Source organism: Siniperca chuatsi, linkage group LG1 (genome assembly GCF_020085105.1).
Source record: "Siniperca chuatsi isolate FFG_IHB_CAS linkage group LG1, ASM2008510v1, whole genome shotgun sequence".
Lineage (NCBI taxonomy): Eukaryota > Metazoa > Chordata > Actinopteri > Centrarchiformes > Sinipercidae > Siniperca > Siniperca chuatsi.
Genome location: NC_058042.1, coordinates 32,102,501 through 32,112,500, shown reverse-complemented (window position 1 = coordinate 32,112,500; position 10,000 = coordinate 32,102,501). Strand labels below are relative to the sequence as shown.

Here is a 10,000-nt window from a genome sequence, read left to right as displayed (position 1 = left end):
AATAAATAATATTTGAATATTTGTTTTTACAACACATTTAAAAGTGTGCATGTCAGCCTGGATTTTCTTTTTCCTATACTAATTTGCTGAAATTAGTTGTCCACCTGCAAGACACAACACTGTGAATATGTGGGTGTGTGTGCATGTGTGCGCGCCTTAGAATAAAACAGTAGCTTAAGTGGAAGCTGCTGGGAGACAGTGGTCACTATTCACATGTTTGACTGCCAATGTCTCCTCCCTGCCAATGAACCCTTTAGCAAGTCATTAAATCCTTAATAATAATATACAGATGGTGATTGGATGTTCATCTTAAAACATGAAAAAAATCTGAAAACATTTCCATCATGTCCTCCAGATTGTATGCGAGATGTGTGTGACCAAGTCAGCCCCTTACATCAAACCACTTCACCGCTGCACCATATCAAGTCATGAAGATTCTCTGTTACAGCCGTGTACTTACACACACACACACCAACATGATACATACAGTAACTGTGGTGTTGGAGACAAATAACTGTGATTTGTGACAGCTGTGTGCAGGACATCATGTGACAGCTGCACACATACACATAAGCAGACACACATACACACACATTTCCCCAATGTAAAACAGACCGTTAGCTATGTCTGGCAGGCCTTGACACAGGCCACAATTGATTAGTGTGATTTACAACATAACTCCCACACACAGACACACAGTACACACACATGCAGACACTCTCTATCAGTAAGATGTGTGTTTGCATGTGTGTGATCGTGTGTGTGTGTTTGTGTGTGCTGTTCTGCATTTATATCAGGCCTGTTGAATCCATAAACACTTTCCTTTTCAGGACTATGTCTAACTTTGTTTCCTCTATGACAGGAAGTGACAAACTTTTCTCTCTGTCTCACACACACACACACAGACACACACACACACACACATACACTTACAGTCACTGTTACTCTGACATGTTCTATATATAAAATTGTTTATAAAAATCAGTTAATATCCAGGTTTATTTAGAAAAGTACATTGAACCCTTGTGTGTTTTAAATTACAGACACCAAAATCCTGCAGCAAGATTGTTCTTTTAACAAAAGTCCTCAATCACATGGTGTTTAACTAAAAATACCTCAAGTATAAGAGTACAGAAGGTTTTTCCAGGCTTGATCACATTATCTGTGTAAAAAAAATAAAAAAATCACACACCACACAAAAGTACATTTGTACCCCATCACCCTGGGCACTGGGAACAAAACAATGGGTCGCATTTATATAGCGAGATGCTGACAAATTTGACCTGACAGCTTTTTAAAGCTGCACAAGCACCGAAAGGAGACAATTTTGGGTCTTTGAATAAGCTCAAATTGAAGGGATGTGAAGAAATTACATAATTAGTTTTACACTGTATTTTAGTATTTGATGTCACAGATGTTTATGAATGAGATGTTTCATTCAAAAGCTGAACTTAATTCGGGGGGGGGGTGGGGGCATGGTTTAACATCTTTCAAAGAGTACTAGTACTTTTAATCTTATGTTTTGTGCGCTACCAAACAAAACTATCTGTTACTCAGTGCTCATTAATTTTAATACTCAAGTATTTACATCCTCTATGATGTTACCAGCTTGTAAGTTAAAGCATCAAGATACTCCATAATTTTAACAACATTTCATTTCATTTAACTTTGAGTCCAGCAATCATTTTTGTTGAATTTTTCATTTCGCTTTCCTTCCAAAGTGACAGAGCTTCTGCTTCCCATGATGGAAGTCAGAGTGGATGAATTCATACGTCTTAATCGCTGAAATTCTTGCCTGAGATATGTAATGGTTGCTTTGGTTTAAGCCATGTGGTGACAATTCATACAGCACAGCCAAGTGACATGAAGTCCATACGGCATAAGGGAATTAATTAACACACATTATTGAAATAAATAAAAAAATCATGACTAAAAAGACTTCACGAATGCTCAACAATTAATAGATTTCTCAGACACACACTTATTGTGAATTCAAGAACTTGGTCTTAGTACACCCAGATGATTTTTAATTTGGGGTTACTAGATTTTTCAGAGGTTAGGAGAGAAACAACATCACTGTAAATTTATTATATTTTCAGGCCTTCAGATAAGTTTTTCAGTGTTGATTCCACTCATACAGTAGCAGTTGGGCATGGCTTGAGGCTAAATCATTCCTGGAATGATAGAAAGCTAAATGTTAAATGCTGAGTGATGCTCTGTCTGCTGCTTCCATCTTTGCTGCTCTATTTGTCTCCCTTCTCCTGGGCTGTGTATTTCATAGCTACAGGTCTTCCTTCCACTTTCTCCCTCTCTATCCTTCCTAACTACCTGGGTAAGTATTTGTCAATCAGTTGAGTCTTCCTATCTGTCGCCATGTCTTTATACCTACCTCCCTGTCTTTATCTACACTGCAAAATATAATATAATAGCATAGAAGTCCTCAGGATTAGATTGGGGAGCCTATTCCTCCCATCGTTGCCCACATGAGTGTTGAAGTTACCGGGCCCCCCCCGTGGAGCCAGACCTGGGTGAGAAGCTCAAAGGTAAGCCTCTGATGACCAGGCCTTGACGCCCGGGCCCAGTCAACCTGAAAGAACTACATGGAGCCTATTTAGTTTGGGGTATGTGGCCTTCACAACAGGTAACATTAACCAGCAAAACACTCCTGTAAATTAAACTGGACTAACTTGACACTAGATGAACTCTAGAGGGCATGCTGTAGACAGACTGATAGAAACTAGCTAGCCAAGCAACATTAAGACTACAAACAACCCCTAATACAACACTCTCTTAAAGTAACAGGCTCAACACACAATACTCACTCATTCAAAGAGAACACCTGCCGTTGTAACAATGGGAATATCTAGTCCTCAAATATAAGAAGACCCAACTATTTCAAACATACATTTCCAGAAAATAAGAAGTTCTCTGTGCGTGCAGAACACCTTTCAAAGTAAAACATGGTAAGTAATTGGTATAAACATTAGCTTTTTTGGATGAATCATACCTTTAATTTACTTTTTACTTTTTTCAAGAAATAATTACAGATCAAGGAGTCTACAAATCTAGGATATTTCCATATATTATATATACATATATTACCCATTCTAGAGCTATTTCATGCAGTAATGTCAGAAACTATGTGATTTAGAACAGATCTCTGGGAAGTGTACTCAAGATACTTGATTTAAGAGAGCATCTTATATTTTGTAAAAAACAGGAAAATATAAATTGCCTGCTAGTGCAGCAAGACCAGTTCAGGCATCCTAAAATGAGCCTGATATGTGAAATACAAGATCATCTATTTGTGTCTTCCTGTTAGTCTGTCCTTCTGTCTGTTTCTCTCTGTCTGTGTATTTCTCTCCCATGTTGTTGTTATGTCTCAAAGCCTGGCTGGTTGTGTGTACAGACTATTTGGTTCCACCGGTGTGCAAGCTCTGTATAAACTCCAGATAATAAATGGTGGTGAGGGATGTCAAAACACATGGGGACCCAGCTTGGGAGATCAAATTTGTGACACAGAGGAGAAGGCCAGATACCTTGTCTGATACTTCACTACTGATTGTAAATGCACATATGAAGGCTAAGATGAGCATGCAAGCAAAGTGTAAACATGAACACACACTCTTGCACAGTAGAAACATGCAAGAACAGATTGATGATAAACACAGAAAAAATAATTACCTTAATGAGTCATTTGTCCTAGAATAAAGTAATATTCTTATATATACTGTATATATCTATATATACCTATATTCTTCTAAAAAGAAAAAAAAAACTGTCATACTCTATAGTCATGAAACTGCCAAACTGACAAAAAGGCATTCTCACAACAAAATAGTTTGTAAGACTTGTCTAACCACATTGAAAGGCAAAAGTGTTTATACATGTTCCAGGGGTGAAAAGCTTGCCGTTAGAAAGAGGGGTGAGATGTGATGAGTTTTGTAAAATGGGTATAAAGGGCGCACACTTTCGGACAATCTCGCCTAGGGCTGGGTATTGGTACTCGATATCAACCAAAATAACCCAGTACCAAGTAGTATTGAAACGTCTCCAGGCAAACGATACCGGCATTCAATCCCTTTTGTACCCAGATCTAGAAAAAAATTACTATTTGTACGGTTTTGCTCACAGCCAATCACCGCAAGTGTTCTTTGATTTAATATGACGCTGATGTGCAGGGCGGACTGCTGCTGGGCTGCCGCTCCACACACACTGAACACTTCTAAGTCTGTTCTCCAGCGGGCTAGACCCATACCCAGCTCCGGACCAGGGTGCGGAGTGCTGGTGGAGTGTGCCAGTGTTTGGCAGCACGCCCTGCCGAGACCCGGCCTGTCCGCTCTGCCTAGTCCAAAGACACTCCGGGCAACAAAGCGGGCTCCAAAGAAGTGACTGCGAGAGGAGCAGCAGACAGGCCGGGCAAGAGGGACTGCGCCAGCCAAAGAGATCGGTGTGTTCACCGGAGAAACTTCAGGTCACAATCCGCTTTATCAGCATCACTGCTGGCTTTGTGTTTGTTTTTGTGTTTTTTTGCGGTTGATTTGTGAAACAGACACAACCAGAGCTACACATTGCCTAATACAACCTCTATGCTTGACTCAAACTGTTAACTCAGAATTAACGTTTCCCATTACTCAACACTCTGATAAACAAGGCTGGTCTGTTGTGCTGGCTCTTTACACTTACACTTATCTTGTGCACACGAATTAAAGAACACTTTCAAAATGTATTTGTGTAAAAATCATTTGGATGGGGAGGAGTGGTGGCATTTTATACAAATGAATCAGAATCAGAATCAGAAATACTTTATTGATCCCTGAGGGGAAACTCTTTCGTTACAGCTGCTCACTATCACGTCAATGCACACTTGAGAATAGAAGGAATAGAAGTACTAAGCAAATCAAAATATAATACGCTATAATACAGGTAAGATAAATTAAGTACAAAGGGGATTTAAGTATAAAAGCTAAAATAAGTGTAAGTACAAAAGTGGATTTAGAGGTTGAAGTATAGAAGTATGTATGGTATAATACAATGTAGTAATATAAGTAATGGAATGCTTCCATTCACAAGATGGGTATCGAATGAAGTACTCTATTGGTATAAGTAACACTTTAAGGGTATTAGTACTGGTATCTTCATTTTTTAAACGATACCCAGCCCTAGTCTTGCCTCATTCATGTTGTTGCACTAGTTTGTTCGAGCTGTTCGACAAGCACTTAGGTTGAAGCATACTGACTCCTTGGTTTATCTGTCTAAATCAGACATCAATTGGGTGCGTGGTGGGGTTTTCAGATCACCATTTAAGGTTTCAAACCTGGAAAACAAACTAATACACAGGGAGAACAGTGACAAATTTGAAACTCTGAAAATGTGTTGGAGAAACACTGTAAAAAGAGTGCTGCTTTTTTAAATTAGATTTCAAGCCTTCAAACACTGAGTTTCAACCTTTTGAAGCTTTTTTTTCAGTTTTGAGATATGACATGATATTAATCCCACATTATTGGCTCACTTTGAGATTTGTAACTGCGTGTACAGTTTGTAGTGACTTTTGTAGTTTTGATAATAAAGTCCAATGAAAAAAAAGTGTTTTGTGTATGTGAGGAAGACAGAATAAATTGTGAAGTTTTATTGTCATGTGTCATGTGTCTGTAGAAACTGATAGGTGCCTCATCACATACCTGTCATCTTGTGAGGGGGTGGGGTTACAAGAGAGTGCAGGTTTATAGTGATAATGCCTTGATTTTTCTGTTTCTAAGAAAATGAATATAGCTAAATGCCCAATTACCACATCATATTTTATAGATAATGTATTTGTATATTTTAATCAGTAGAATTTTCTGTCAAAAGATTGTGACTTACTGTTTGATTTACTGTGTGATTTACTATATAATTGTTTTACTGTTTCTAGATGTGTTACATATTTGTATATTAGTCACAGTGGAATATAGAAAAATCTAATATAATGAATGGTTAAGCCATTGAGTTGAGTAGGGAAATTGGTTTGTTTTAAAGGAAATAGCTATTTACAACAGTGCTATTTGTTATTTTGTCTGGTGTTTTTTTAAATGTGTTGAATCAAACTTAGTCTAAAAAGCTACACAGGCCACATATTTGGTATCAGGTTAAAGAGGAAGTTGTGCTTTGTGTTGTGTTGTGTTTTTTAAAAGAAAACAACTTGTGATTGTCAATTTCTTTCTGTTTTTTTTTGTTTTGTTTTTTTTGTTTCTTCTGACAAAGCTGTTTGTTTGGATTAAGTAGGAAAATGCTCATTTAAGTGAGGGTTCTCAGTGAACCGCAGCAACATTGTAGAATTCTCCTGAGGTCTAGAGGGTTAAAAGGCCAAAAATAAGCAATCTTCGAAACACTGACAGAGCGGGTGGTTATCACTCAGTCTGGTCTCTGCATATAGCTGCGCAAGTGCAACTGGAGGTGACGGATGAATCCACACCAGTTTGAAGAGCTCTTTCATTCTCTCTGCCAAGCCTTTTTTTTAAAAAAGTCCTTTCTCTCCCTTTTCTTGCACATCTCCTCCTAATTAAATGGAGCAGTGCCACTGACTAACAGGAGAGCCTGTTTTATCAGCACTCACTCATCCCACTCCTTCACATCTCTCTGGGTGTTTTAGGGACAGAGAGGGGTGGCCTGTAGTCATCAAATACAAGATTAAGGTACAATCAATTAAAAGACAGGTAAAGACACTACACTCATTTCAGCATGATACTGCAAAGAAGCAGCGACAAAGAAAGAGTCCTCTTGTTCTCACCTTTCTATCCCCCTGCCCTCCCTTCCTGGGCAAACCCAGGACCAAGTACCAGCAAGGGTCATATCTTTTTAATTATCTTTCCCGCCTTTGATTAATTATTCTGTGTGACAACGGTGCGTTTGTAATGCTTTTCACCTGCCGCCGCTGACTGACGGCCCCTCTGTTGAACTCAAAAGCAAACAGCTGCTGCCATGATCGCCTAGCAACCGGTCGGTGATGGATGAGTACAAGAGATGGATGGCCACAATAAATCACCACGTCTGCTTTGGCGCTATAGAAACCTGCGAAGAGTGAGAGAGATGGAGGGGCGGGAAGGAAAGGAGGGAGCATACCAAAAAACCCTAAATGTAACTGTATTTTAAATGGTTACATGCATGTGCAAGGCATTTTGAGGTTTGTTGTTGTTCTCTCTTTCTTCACTTTATTTCTTTACTTTATTTATCACCTCTTGTTTTAGCATGGATTCATGTCACCAAGACCTGCTCAAATGGTACATCAGATAATCAATAAGTTGTTCAGTTGTCTCAAAATTGAACAAATTTAAAATTGTAATTAATATATGTGTTAGTTATAGGTTTTGCACCAGCGCATACAAACATGCAAATGAACAAATTATATTTTGCATTATGATTTTTAAATTTGTGTTGGAAACAGACAACTTTTCAAAAAAGAAAGAAGCGTGTTCACTGAAGAGGTAAATTGAAATTGTCACAATTTTATATTGAATTTGGGAACAGGCAAATGCTATTGTAATGATGTGCATTGCATAGTAATAACAGTTTCAGTAACATTGCTTCGCACAAACAAGTAACTACAGCAGGGGTTGGCGTCAGGGTGGAGGGGGGAGTACCGTTACAAGAAATCATTAGGAGAAAAAGCACGACTTTGTTCATTAATTTAGTCTATAATGGAGACATGTAAACAGAGAGAAATTTTTATGTGTTGAGAAAAGCGAACTGGATTAGTTACCGTAGCTAACGGGAAGAAAAGCCCTCTAGAAATCAAAATTCAGGTAGTATACTCAATGCAACTAAAACGTAGCGTATGCAGGTATAAGTAGTGTGTCATCAGATTTGCCTGTGCAATATTCCACATTTATCATATAGCAATAAGACAACAGAAAGAAGTTTGTGCTGTAAATCGAGACTTCATTTTACCGGGAAATACCGTGCCCAGTGGCAGACAGAATAGCATAATGAAAGCGAGGCTTATAGGAAACCAATCTAAACACGGATGGTGTCATTTTTCTATAGCCATTACGCTGTGCAATCAATATTTACTTCATAATGATAAGTTAAAGCAAAAAAGTTTTCTATTTCCACCATATTCAATCTACACAGAAACTGTAGGTTGAATGTTCTGTATAAACAGGTATTTTTCTTACAAATATTCCTTTCATTCCATAAAACTTCCAGGGCAAAGTATTAAAGTAATTAAAGTGTTACCACTTTTCCCCAGAAATAATCTAGGCCACCTATTCACTGACTGTGCCAACATGTTAAATACTGTAACACAAACCCAACATGAGTTATTTACTGCGTGTACATGCTGGGTTGACAAAGAGTATTTGTATAAACTGGGTTCCAACTCAGTCACTACAAAAAAATATTATTTTTCTGAGTGTCACAAACACTCCAAAAACTGTTTTTGTTATCAGAATTTGATTAGATCCAACAGACATTTTAAAAGAAGTCTCAGAAAGTCTTATCATTAAACATTTTTTTGCCATTCATGTGTGTGGGATGCCAGCAGGATATATGCTCTTAAGAGTACTCCTTTAAGCAATCAGAATATTATTGTGCATATGAACGTGCATTGCCTTGGAAGAGGACAGATAGAAGAGAGGTGTCCATTAACATCCATCATCAACTGCAACTTTTGACTTTTCAGAACCCTTATGGGTATTTAGACCTTTAATCTCTCTCTTTTGTGTTTTATTTGCTGCACAATTTCTGTCACTTCTTCTCATCACTTCACTGTTATTCTTCTTTCCCTCCCTTTGTTGAAACCCCGACTGCCCCCTCTTCCTCCCACCCCCCTCCCGCTCCTTCACCTGCCTTGTCCTCACACACACACACACACACACACACACACACACACACACACACACACACAGACGCACTCGAAGCTGTAGCTCTGGTTACAGCTCTGTAGCGATCCAGTCTAAATAATAAAGCAATGATAAATGGCAGGGCCAGATTCATATCCATCAATGGGCTCTTTTTTTAAGGAGCATCCATCTTCAGAAAGGCCTCCCTTTGAATCAGGGAAAAGTGAAGAGAGAGAGAGACAGCACTGCCCGAACCCATGGGAGAGACTTGTGCACGGTTGTGAGTTTGTGTTTGTGTGTGTTAGATAAGACATCGTGACTGTGACGAGCAAGCAACCCCCAAGACACATAAGCATGGGAGAGAGACATACACAGATTATTATTGATACACAAACACAAATGGGTGCCTGCACATGCATCAAGGAGATTAATGGAGGTAAGATATACAATCTATACTTATTTATGATATGAAATGTGAGTAATTGTGTGTAAAATACTATTTAAAGTTGCTATATCAATATCACACGCAGACACCGAACACCCATAGGGGATATGGAAAGTAGCCGGGCCAAAACATTAGTGAAACTAGTCCAGCCGATTTCTTCGTCTACTTCCCCAACTTCTCACTCACTCACTCATTCAACACCAGTAATCCCCCTCTTTCTGTCCATTTCTCTCTCCCCTTCTCACTCTTCATCCCTCACTCCTTTCCTCTCTCCCTGGAGGGGTGGACCTCAGAGGCAGAAGGAGGACCTTCCCTACACACCGAAATACACATATGTGCTTATATACACACACAAATGCGTACGCACACACCGCTATGCGCTCCCACACACACATGTGAGGCCCTGGCAAGGCCCTGTTTGATAAATGACACACGTCATTGTGTCAGGAGAGAAGGGTGGGTCTGTGATGTATGGTGCGGACGATGAGAGGGGGAAATCGACTCTTTGGCAGTGAGACGGCGCTCGTCTACTCGCTGCTCTCCTCTGGTTTCTGGAAACCTCCAAAAGCACACACCAAACATACATGCATCCACATACACTTAACTCGTGAACACACCACATCAGTGCAAAGTCTAATATACAAGCACACGCATACATGTGCTCAAACCCGCACCAGATATTCTGTCTGGGTGAATGTGTTTGGGGCAAAGAAAAGACCGTCCTGCTTTTCCTTTTCAG

General features: G+C 39.3%; 1 protein-coding gene across 1 annotated transcript in view; it reads right to left on the bottom strand.

Moving 5' to 3' along the window:
* tshz3b (teashirt zinc finger homeobox 3b) overlaps window positions 1–10,000 on the bottom strand; it is a 39,777-nt gene that overhangs the window by 18,754 nt on the left and 11,023 nt on the right. The window lies entirely within an intron of this gene.